We start from the raw sequence: 12,773 nt of genomic DNA, 5'->3' as shown, positions 1-12,773 counted from the left end.
TTACAGCAAACCAACACATACTTAGAATTACCTACACCCATAAAACTCAGTCGGAAAACTTGCACAACCATATTTTCAATGAAATACACTTTCTTTATGTTTTCAATCATCATCATCATCATCATCATCGTCGTTTAACGTCCGCTTTCCATGCTAGCATGGGTTGGACGATTTGACTGAGGACTGGTGAAACCAGATGGCTACACCAGGCTCCAATCTGATTTGGCAGAGTTTCTACAGCTGGATGCCCTTCCTAGCGCCAACCACTCCGAGAGTGTAGTGGGTGCTTTTACGTGCCACCGGCACGAAGGCCAGTCAGGAGGTACTGGCAACGGCCACGCTCGAAATGGTATAATTTACGTGCCACCTGCACAAGGGCCAGTCCAGCGATACTGGCAACGAACTTGCTCGAATGTCTTTTCACGTGCCACTGGCACAAGTGCCAGGAAGAATAAAGAATTTGCAGTGATTTAATTAAGTAATAAACTATTGCAATGCAGTTTTGGATTAATATTTGGAGCATAATTATTCACAGTTCTTAATTTAAATTATGATGCTACATTTTTAATCCAAGTACGAATGCTTTATAAACAGGAGGTTTTATATTATAGAAGTAAGAGACAGGCTCAGGTAGGTCGGTATTGAAACGGTTAAGCAATAACTATTCTTCCTTGAAGTACTGTTACCTAGATTAAGTACTACCCGTCTAGAATACTAATGATTGATTGGGATGCACCAAAAAGCCCACATATAATAATAATTATTATTTATCATTATTTAATTGTCATCCTGTTGTTGTTGTTGTGGTTGTAGTACTGTCACATTGCCAAAAAAACTAAGTATTTGGATTTGCTTGTACTATATTCTTGAAATACCATCTGGTAATTTCCCTCGGGCATTCTTTAAATTGTAATTTAGATTAAACACAGAGTACCTCGACAAAACTGTTTCCAGTGAGCGGTATCAACTATCTCATGATCATTTGCCCTATTAAAAGCAGCAACCAGCTCTCTGTTAAATCACAATAAGCTGCCTTGAACAAAAAAAAAAAAACGACACACTGTATAATATAGTCCTAGATGTACAATGACTGAGAAAAAAAAATAGTCACAGCTGGAGTTCTATTGATTATGTGTGTACTTGATCAACAATAACAATTCTAGATAAGGAAGGGAAACCTAATATGAGTTAGGGAGAGAAGAAAAAAAAACCAAAGCCAGATATGATAAAATCTTTATTCAGAACACTTGTCACTCTGGTAAATTGTCAATATAAAAGGTTTAGTCCTATATTTTAACTCATGAGCATCACATTATGGCCAGGCGAAAATTACTCAGAGGCCATCCGTATGAAAAAACGAATAGTTATGCTGTTTACTAGTGTGTTTAATATTCAGTTAAACCTATATCGGTAGTGATGAGAAAAAAAAAAACAGAAAAACCAACCCCCCATTATATTAATGCTTAATTCTGGTCAAGAAAGACGAGGGGAGACAACTTTCATCAACATCCTAATTATCATCACCACTGCTACCACCACCACCATCACTGACACCACTACTGTTAACACTATCAGCAACGCTGCCGCAGTTGCTGTTTCGTTTGCCACTGCCATTCCTGGCACCACCGCTGCCGGCCCAACCACCACCACCACCACCACCACCATTGTCCTTATCATCATCATTTCATGTCTGCTATTCATGCTGGTGAGGTGCAAGGATACTCACACACACACACACACACACACACACACACACGCGCGTGCGCACATACACACACACACATACATGCTTAAATCTATGTACGCATGATCCACCGAATACCAACAGGACTCACAAAGAGAGAAGTCCGTATATTCCTTCTGCTTCCAAAAAAAGGCTATATGCAGAGGCTGTACGAACTGCAGTAGCTGAGCAGCAAGCTTTTTTAAGCTTGGCCCAGAAAATGGTACAACAGTTAACGTGGATGCAGAGGGTACAGAGTCAACGCCACACGAACCATTATCCAAGACCACCACAGATGATGGATCAGGGATGGCCACCGCTAACACCAGGAACCCCTGCACAGATATCACACTCATATTCCTACTGAATATCCGGGGCCTATTACGAACAGGCGGCAAAGACAAGTTCCTATACTTGAAAGACCTAGTAACATGCAATCAAGCAATATGCATGGTGCTTACCGAAACGCATCTAACACCTAATATAGCAGATGCGGAGATAAATATACCAGAGTATGCTGTACTCCGAACAGACAGAAGGGATAGAAGTCATGGGGGAGTTGCAATGTACATCCGAGAAGATGTCACACCCCTACTACTACTATCACACTCAAACTCTGTATGTGATACTTTAATAGTACACATAAAAACAAATTGATGTAGTTGTATGCTCAACATACCGTCCACCAAATACTGCAAAGCAGGAAGGTAAATTTGAGGACAGTCTCAGACGCATAGAAGAGGTCCTGACAAATCTGGACCAACACATCAATATACTTTTTCTAGGCGACTTTAACCTCCCAAATGTTAAATGGCCTGAAGGTCACATCCTCTCTGGGATGTCACTGCATGAACAAAGCCAGGCAAAATCATTGCTAGAACTATCCAACATGCTGTTCATGGAACAAGTGATACTCCAACCAACCAGGGAAACAATATTTTAGATCTCTGCTTCACAAACAATGTGAGCCTAATCCATAATGTGAAAATAACGCCCACATCTCTCTCAGATCATAACATTTTAGAATTAACTATGTATGGTCCTAAACAACCCACTGACACCCACCCCACCAGGAGGACTCAAGCAATATCCAACCTGAATTTCCACAGGGCGGACTGGAAGTCAGTTCGCAGAGAGATTCGAAATCAAAACTGGCATGACAGCCTTTCTATACAAGACAATGACCTCAAACTAAGTCATTTTATGTCAACCATACAAGACATATGCACCAAATACGTGCCATATAGAAAGACCAGCAAACATGCCAATAGAACTCCTAGAGACAGGAAAATCCTTATGAGACACAGAACAAAGGTCTCAAACCAGTTAAATAGAGAACTGGAGGATAGGAAAAGGGCTAAATTAAAACTAACACTATTAGAAATAGAAAACAAAATTAAACTCTCCCATGAAAAGGAGAGAGCAGAGAAGGAGAAGAGAGCAGTAGAAAGCATAAAAACAAACCCCAAGGCTTTCTATAGATTTGCAAAGGAGACTGCTACGGTACAGTATAAGATAGGACCCCTATTCCTGCCTAATGGCTCACTGACTGCAGATCCCACATGGATAAGTGAAGTGCTCAGTACACAATTCAAGAGTGTCTTCACTTCTCCTCTGAGTCACATGCAGATAAAGAACCCAGCTGATTTCTTTGACAATAGCACTCAGCAGAAAAAGACTGCATCCATTACCTACATCGACATTGAAGAGGAAGATGTGATAGCTGCCATAAATGAAATGAGCTCAAATTCGGCAACTGGCCCTGATGGTTTCCCAGCTGTCCTCTTAAAGTCGTGTAAACAAGAACTAGCAGGACCACTCCGGATACTCTTCCAGAGTTTCCTTGCAAATGGTAAACTTCCCAAAAAGCTGAAGGAAGGCACCATATGTCCTATCCATAAAGGTGGAAGCAGAGCAGAGGCTGGGAACTACAGGCCCATCTCTCTGACTTCACATATTAGCAAAGTCATGGAACGAATTGTCAGAAGGAGATTGATTGCGTTCCTAGAAGAAAATGACTTGCTGAATGAGACCCAGCATGGTTTCCGTCCAGGTAGAAGCTGCCTCACGCAGCTCTTGCAGCATTATGACTGGGTCCTGAAGCAGCTACTTGACCATTCAAATGTTGATGTGATATATCTCGACTTTGCAAAAGCCTTTGACAAAGTTGATCATGGCTTGATATGTCACAAGCTGCGAAACCTTGGCATAGCTGGTAAATTAGGAGAGTGGCTGCATGACTTCCTGAATGGTAGAAGTCAGACAGTTGCAGCCAATGGAGAACTATCTAGAGAAACACAAATATTGAGCGGTGTTCCACAAGGAACTGTTCTGGGGCCACTACTGTTCATAGTGGCCCTTCTGGACATGCCCACGGTCACTCGGAGAGCCACTGTCACTAGCTATGCTGATGACACAAAGATATCTCAGGCAATAAAGAATCCTGATGATATTGTAAGCCTGCGGAATGACCTAAATGCAATATATGAGTGGGCAGAGCAAAATAATATGCAGTTCAATGCAAAAAAATTTCAAGCACTGCGCTACAAGACCACAAGTACCTCCCAACTGGCATACACAGGGCCTGGAGGTACTGCAATCCCAGAACCACAAACAGTAAGAGATCTGGGCATCAACATGTGTAGTGATGCATCATTTCAAATGCACATTGTCAAGTTGACAGCAAAGTGCAGACAACTGGCAGGGTGGATACTGAGGACATTCCGTACAAGGGATCAAAAAGTCATGTTGACTCTGTGGAAGACATTTGTTCTGAGCCGCCTAGACTATTGCTCTCAGTTGTGGTCACCACACAGTGTTAAGCGGACAGCAGAACTCGAGGCAATTCAGCGGCACTATACAAAAAAGATCGCCACAGTCCAACAGATGAACTACAGGGAGCGACTGAAGGCACTAGGTCTCTACTCCCTGGAGCGCAGGCGGGAGAGATATGTAATAATATACATATGGAAAATACTGGAAGGACTGGTGCCAAACTTTGGCATCAAGTACTACAGGAATGCCCGCACGGGTCGCCACTGCATGATGCCAAAGGTACCGTCCACTGCATCTCACATAAGAACGAGATACTGCAGCAGCCTCGGTTTCAGAGGACCTCAGCTCTTCAATGCCCTGTCAAAACATTTGAGAGACATGCAAGACATGGATGCGGAGGTCTTCAAGACAAAACTTGACACTTTCCTCTCCACGATACCAGACGAACCAATGGCTCGTAATGAGACGCAGTTTAGGGCAGCTATGTCAAATTCTCTTATACACCAGATGTGCCATCAAAACTCTTGATTGGACCATGTCAGGTAGAGGAGAAGAGCCATGCAAGGAACGTGAAAATCACGGTGGTGCACCAGCATGACCGCAGCCACTTGGCTGAAACACATAAATAAATAAATAAATAAATAAATAAAAAAAAAAAAATATATATATATATATATATATATATATATATATATGTATGTATGTATGTATGTATATATATTTGTATACATGTATACACATTTACAAACTTGAATGAAACTTTAGCTATAACCTGAAACATAGAACAGACGTTTAGATTCAATTCCTTTCAGTATATTTTTTTATTTTCCAAAATATTTTGATTTAAAATTTCAAATTGATGAAATAATAATTAAATAAATAATTAAACCAAAGAATTTTTTTTTACAACGAATTTTGATGAAATTTAAATCTTAATCAATGAAAATTTTCAGTTTGTCTCAAATTTTTATTTCGTGTCAAAATTTTCAAATTGACAGAAAGAACAGGAAAACAAACTTTGAGTTGAAAATTTTTCATACATAGAAGAAGATTTTTAACACTTGAAGACAAAAACAATAGGCTCACAAGTGGGAGCATTAGATTAAGAGCAATCCGAATGAGAGATATATTGATCCATTCAAAATATTTTCAAGAAAAAGTAGCATTTTGTAAGTTGGTTTGCTTCTGATGGTTGTCTTCTGATTATTCTGGAGACATTATTCTTGTACCAAACTTCTATTTCACTCAACGAGAACTGGTCTTAATTAATCATTTTCAATTACATATGAATTTCTCTCCTAATTGGATGTCTGTTTATCTGTATGTGAATAATGTAAATAATTATGTGAGAGCGTGCATTATACATACATACATACGTACATATATATATATATACATATGTATATAATATGCATATATATATATGTGTGAGTGTGTGTGTATGTGTGTATATGTGTGTGTGTGTGCATGTATGCGTGCACATGTATATATATGTATGTATGTATATTTATTATATACATTTCTTTATCTTACAGATGTAACTATTTGCTCTCCAGTTATATTTAGCTCATACAGAGTCCTCTTTGGATTTCTGGTCTCCTTGATCTTTGATTCAAGAATCTTCCTATATTCCATACACACATACACACATACACACACACAACACACACACACACACACACAACACACACTCACCCACACATACATACCTACTTGCATACGTACATACATACATACATACACATATATATATATATATAGCTATACACATATACATTATATATATACACATATAAATATCTACATTTACTTTGTGTGAGTGTGTGTGTCTGTGTGTGTGTCTGTGTGTGTGTCTGTGTGTGTGTCTGTGTGTGTGTCTGTGTGTGTGTCTGTTTGGTATAGGTATGTGATTATGTTTACATATGTCTGAGGCGGAAAATGCTTATAATTGGCTTCAATCTTCATTTCATTTCATATGTGTATATGTTTACATGTGTTTACTTAAGATATTTGCACTAGCAATATTTTCACCGCTGTACACTCTCACCGAAAACATCATCATCGTCTTCATCGTTATTTGACATCCACTTTTCCATGCTTGCATGGGTCAGACGAAATTTACTGAGGCAGATTTTCTAGTCGGATGCCTTTCCTGTCACATGTGGTTGGTAAGCAAGCTACTTACCACACAGCCACTCTAGCGCCTGCTCACTAAACTTCAGTGTTTAGTAGAGATTATTGTCTTTATCCATGTTTGTGAGCTGATTTTTATGATGTCATAATCGACTCACACAGGGGAAGCAAAGTTCACTCTTTCTCTCTTGCCTTGGATGACGAATGGACAGGATGATGTAGCTACGTGCTTTGTAACACACACACACACACACAACACACAACACACACACACTTACACATACACACACATGTACATACACATGCACACACATATACACACTCATACACGTGCGCACGCACACATGCACATACACACACATAGAGACACAAGCACACATACACACAAGCACGCACACGCATATACACACACATGCATACACAGATGCACAAACACACGCATGCACACGCACACACACATTCACACACATGCACACACACACACATACACATGCATACACACATACACACTCAAACACGTGCACACACACACATACACGCACACATATGCACACATACACACGCGCACACATACACACACGCACACACACATACACACACACACGCACAAACACACATGCACGCACACAGACACATATACGCACACATACACACACACACACGTACACACACACATGCACATGCACACACACTCACTCACTCATGCATACAAACATGCACACACACTCACACAGACTCTGAATCAATTTAATTCATGCTTCAGAAAAAACCAATGCCTTGGTTCCTGAGTGCAAAATATTTAAAATTACTTTCAATTTTTGTTTCTCTTTCTGTTTTCTACATGTACATGTTTTTTATATGGTTTAGGAAATTCATTCATTTGTAATGGCACCATTTTCAATGTTTATGCACTCTCTCTCTCCCTCTCTCTCTCCCTCTCTCTCTCTCTCTCTCTCTCTCCCTCTCTCCCTCTCTCTTTCTATCTCTCTCTCTTTCTATCTCTCTCTCTTTCTATCTCTCTTTCTCTCTCTCTCTCTCTCTCTCATATAGTAATTGATATTTGCTGTGAGATGAGTTTTGATTTGTCTTTTGAGAATTCACTTTTATAATATTTATAGATAGGTGTGTGTGTGTGTATGTGTGTGTGCGTGTGTGTGAGTGTGTGCGTATGTATGTTATTGAAGTTCGTAGCTTGCATGAAATTTGTGTTGGTCATTGGTAGAGAAATTGTAGAGAAATTGAAAATGAAGATCTGTTAACTACAGCGTGGAATAGCATAAACTCACGTGTATGTTGCAGACTGGGGCAGTTTTCCAGCTGCAAGTTTTTATAAACTCTGGCTGGTTGTATAAAGCATATTTTCTGACAGCAATTTCCTTGTTTTCTATGTGTCCTGAAACAGGTGTGTTGTGTCTTGAAACGATTGCTCTTCTTAGGGATTGAAGGTTACCAATGCCCTAAAATGTTGAAGGCTCACCCGCATGAACATTGGCTACATATACATTGGATAAATATGTTTCTTCCATGCATTATGAAAACAAATAGAACACTCCAGCTTTTCTTCCAATTCCTGTCATCTGTTTTGTTTTTTTTCTGTCATGCTGATTCACAATTTGTGTCAGTCAAAATAATAATGAATTCCCTAGGGTTTGTTGTTTTGTACCAGTAATGGGAGTCAGTTTAATCGACTTTCCTCTTCCCTTTAAAATGCTGGACAATGTACCTTGCAGCATTGAGTTATGACTCATTACGTTCTGAGTCCAATCCCATTGAGGTTAGCTTTACCTTTCATCCCTAGGGGGTCAATAAAATAAAGCACCAGTAATGTACTGGGCCACTTTAATCCATTTGTCCCACCCCACAAATTGTTGGCCTTGTGCCCAAATGAGAAATCATCATCATCATCATCATCGTTCGTTTAACGTCCGCTTTCCATGCTAGCATGGGTTGGACGATTTGATTGAGGACTGGTGAAACCAGATGGTCACACCAGGCTCCAATCTGATTTGGCAGAGTTTCTACAGCTGGATGCCCTTCCTAACGCCAACCACTCCGAGAGTGTAGTGAGTGCTTTTACGTGCCACTGGCACGAAGGCCAGTCAGGCAGTACTGGCAACGGCCATGCTCAAAATGGTGTAAATCATTATTTAAAATTTTCTAGGCTTTCACCCTTGATTTTTTCTCTAAAACCAGAATTAGTTATTTAGTTTATATATCCTATTTATTTTATATAACATGTGGTACTTCTTGAAATGTTCTTTTTTTTTTTGTCATATATATATATATAAATAATGCTTTTAATGTAATATAAAATTATTATTAGATTCTCCAGCTGTTGTAATCAATATGAATAGCTTAGAAATAAAATTTCGCCAGGGATAGATTAGCAAAATTTAACAAGTGGAGAGGGTTAGAATAAAAGCTGGGGGGGGGGAGAATCTTAAAAATTAGTAAGTGGAGGGAAGGGGGGGGGGGATAAAATCGGGGGCAGGTTGAAAGATGTCTGGAAAATTAATAAGTATTAATAAGTGGGGTGAGGGTGGCTGGGAATAAAAGCCAGGAGTTGGAAAAAATCTGAAAACTTAATAAGCGTGGGTGGGAGAACAATTATTCAAGACCCCAGAGTAATTCGATTAATGTGTTTAAATGTTGAGTAGAGTACCTGCACAGTTTAGGCTACCTGTTGTCATCCGCAGTTGCGGCACACTTCTGTTGGATTTACTTCAGGAACTCTGCAGTGGCAGTTAGGGTAATAATATTAATTAACAGGAGATGGATTTGGTATTACTCTTTACAGGGTATAACATATGTTTCGACCCATCAGTCTGGGTCTCATCAGGGGCATCAATAAAGATATGCCTCACTACAGATTTTTAGAGTCGGCTGAGTTAGATGAGTGTTTGTGCAACATGTCATAGCTTCCTTGGAGCCATTGAAATGCATACATATTTTAGTAACAAACTGGAAGAATAAGTATTCAACTCCAGGAAGGTTCTTTTCAATAAAATTTTTGTTACATTTCTGGGACCTGAAGTTTCCTGCTGATGGTGATCAGCTACTTTTCAGCAAGAATTTAAATCCCAAATGACTCTCTGCCATTAATGTTAGCAGAGTATCCTGTGCTGTCAAGGTTGAAAAGTTGCTATAAAAAAACCAGTTTTGTTCTCAATGAAGACGTATTCAGTTGAAGAGAACATGATTGTATTTCTTATGAAATATTATTTTTCAAGTTAGAAATGATGTTATTTTCCACACCATTTGCAGCAGACTGGTATCTAATGAACTGTAATACAGATACAGTCGCAGTATTAATTTTATATTTTGTAATTTAATTGAATAAATGACAAATATCTAATTCAAGCACATTAAACAAGAGCAAAGGATTAGGTAAATGTGAAAACAGTTGTATTTCAATGAAAACTATTTTTGAATATATCATATTATTTATCTTCTCTTCTTGGATTTTTTTAATTTCTAAAATAATTTGAAAAGCTTGTAGAAACCAAAGTGTTGAGAGGTAAATCATCCTTGGAAATAAAATCATATTTCCTGCACTGGATTAACCATAATGCAAAATATGCATGTACTTAGGACACCAAGGGAAGTGGTGGAGTACCACAGAAATGGTAAATGGTTTACAACACAAAAGAAATTACTTTAAACTTGGGAGACTTCTTTCAGCTGTCTTCAGCCACAAGCTGGCTCTGAAGTGTGAAAAAGAGTGACTGATGGTTAGCACTGGATTAACAACAAAATAAGCATGTGTTTAGGGCGTCAAGGAAAGTGGGGCACCGTAGAAATGGTAAATGGTTTACAGCACAAAAGAAATCACTTTAAACTTGCTAAAATGATATTCAAAGTGGTTTGCGTGATCAGAAATATAATTTTCAAAGTGTTCATTGTATCATAGTGAGACTCTGATCAAAGACTTTGCAATTAAAAGGAGAAGGAGAAAAATTTTCAAATGTGAACAAAGCGGGAGTATAACAAAAATAAACATTATTTTCCGTCTTACTCTTAGTTTTGTTCCTTTTGAAAAATAGAAATTTATTTTATGGTTTATTTTGGTTATATTTTAAATTACGTACATAAGGGGGGCATCAAAATCTTGTACATGCTTTAGGCATCATCGGTCTTAATCTGGCCCTGCATATTTATAAAATGTGGAAATCAGAGAGCTCAGAGTAAAAACACATCCAAAATATTGAAAGTGCAACACAGGAAGTCATAAAGAAATGATATTAAAAGTTGCAATTAGGCTCAGCGTAGTTGATATCATGACTTATACCCTCATAGCTGTAGGAATTCTGAACATTCTTATGTTAGCACCTCAGATACAACCCTTTTTTTTTTAGTATTACCAAATGAAGCATAAATAAAGATTTTAGAATTATAAGAGGTTCCACCGCTTGAGCATCCTACATAAAATTGGCCATTAGCAAAGCAGTATTTCTTAAGATGCAATCAAGCAAGCATTACTGTTTTCTCTTAGTGTTTATTGATTCGCATGGTAAAAATTTAGAGTCTTATGGATGTTTAAATCCTTCTAAATCAAACACATCTGTTGATATGAATGAGATTCTAGATAATAATTATATCCTTTCCTTTGATGAACTTAGTGGATAAAGGAATCTTGATAGCAACCTCGACATATAACATAAGCTTCTTAACCATCAGTCTTGTATCATTGCATAGCAGTGGCTGATCCCAATTATACAGTAGCATTATTGGAGTCCGCTTTTTTTGCAGAGATCTCTGACAGCACACCTGAAGGTTCCAGTAGATTTTAAAATTCTGTGGCTTAGTTAACTGTTTTTACCTGCCCCTATTGATTTCTATTGATTCACAGGTATGAGTATTTCCTGAAAGTGCCTGCAACAGCTGCTAGTTGACCCTGTTGGCTCATTTTTTTCACACAGCTATGAGTGTGTTAGTTAACGATGTTCAGGTTAAGGATTACCTTTAATATCGATTTGTCTGCTATCTTAACCCCTGTGCTTATAGGAGCTGGGTCCATTGCACCATTTCGGAGGTATGTGGCTTAGTGATTTGGGTGTTAGACTCATAATTGTAAGATTGTGGTTTCAATTCCTGGACTGGATGAAGCATTGTGTTCTGGAGCAAAACACTTCATTTCATGTTTCTCCAGTTCAGTCAATTGGTGAAAATGAGTAATCCTGCGATGGACGGGCGTCCCGTCCAGGTGGGGAATTTCTTGCACCACGGAAACTGGGAAATTAGCCCTTAAGAGTCAACATGATTCAAGAAGGTAACTTTACCTTTTCGTTACCATTGTGCCATTGTTATCAGAAGGAAATCTTTCCAGTCTAATTCGCAATAAATTTTTGGTAAAATGATCAAAATATAAAATATTATATTTGACAGCTGGTGTTGGTTTATTTATGACTCCTGTAACTTAGCAGTTTGGCAAAAAAGACCTGTAGAATAAGTTTTTTTTCTTCTTTTCTTTCTTTAGTCTACATTCCTCCATAAGGAGCATAGGTTAAAAAAAAATTATATTCTTGAGTCAGACCAACTCGTAAGGGTCGGTTTCCCGGTTTCATGGTGTATAAGTTCCCCACCTGGATAGTACACTAGTCCATTGCAGGATTACTCATTTCTGCCAGCTGAGTGGACTGGAGCAACGTGAAATGAGATGTTTTCTTCAAGAACACAACCTGTCACCCGGTCCAGGAATTGAAACCATAATCTTACGACCATGTCCAACACCCTAACCACTAAGCCATACACTTCCACAGGAGCATGGGGCCACCTCCATTTCATGCCACTGGACACTTATCACGGGCTGCCTCCCTCATTTCAGACCAAGAGAGAATGATTGCTTTCACTTCATCCTCCATGCATCCTTTCCAGGTCTTCTTAGATCATCCAACTTTTCTCTTTCCTTCAGGTTGCCAGTCTAACACTTGTCTTGCAACGCTGCTTTGAGGTCTCCAAAGAGTGTAACCAATCCTACCTCCATTTCCTTTCCAGAATTTCTTGCTTGATTTGGCTTTGGTCCATTCTGTCCCATAGGCTTCCGTTTGAAATTTTGTCTGGCCACCAGACCTTGAGTAAGTGGTGCAGACATTCAGCAAACGTCTATGGCTTACTCTTTATGGCTAGAATAAGTACTAGACTT

Source organism: Octopus bimaculoides, chromosome 20 (assembly GCF_046866305.1).
Source record: "Octopus bimaculoides isolate indiv1 chromosome 20, ASM4686630v1, whole genome shotgun sequence".
Lineage (NCBI taxonomy): Eukaryota > Metazoa > Mollusca > Cephalopoda > Octopoda > Octopodidae > Octopus > Octopus bimaculoides.
This window is presented reverse-complemented; position numbering follows the sequence as displayed.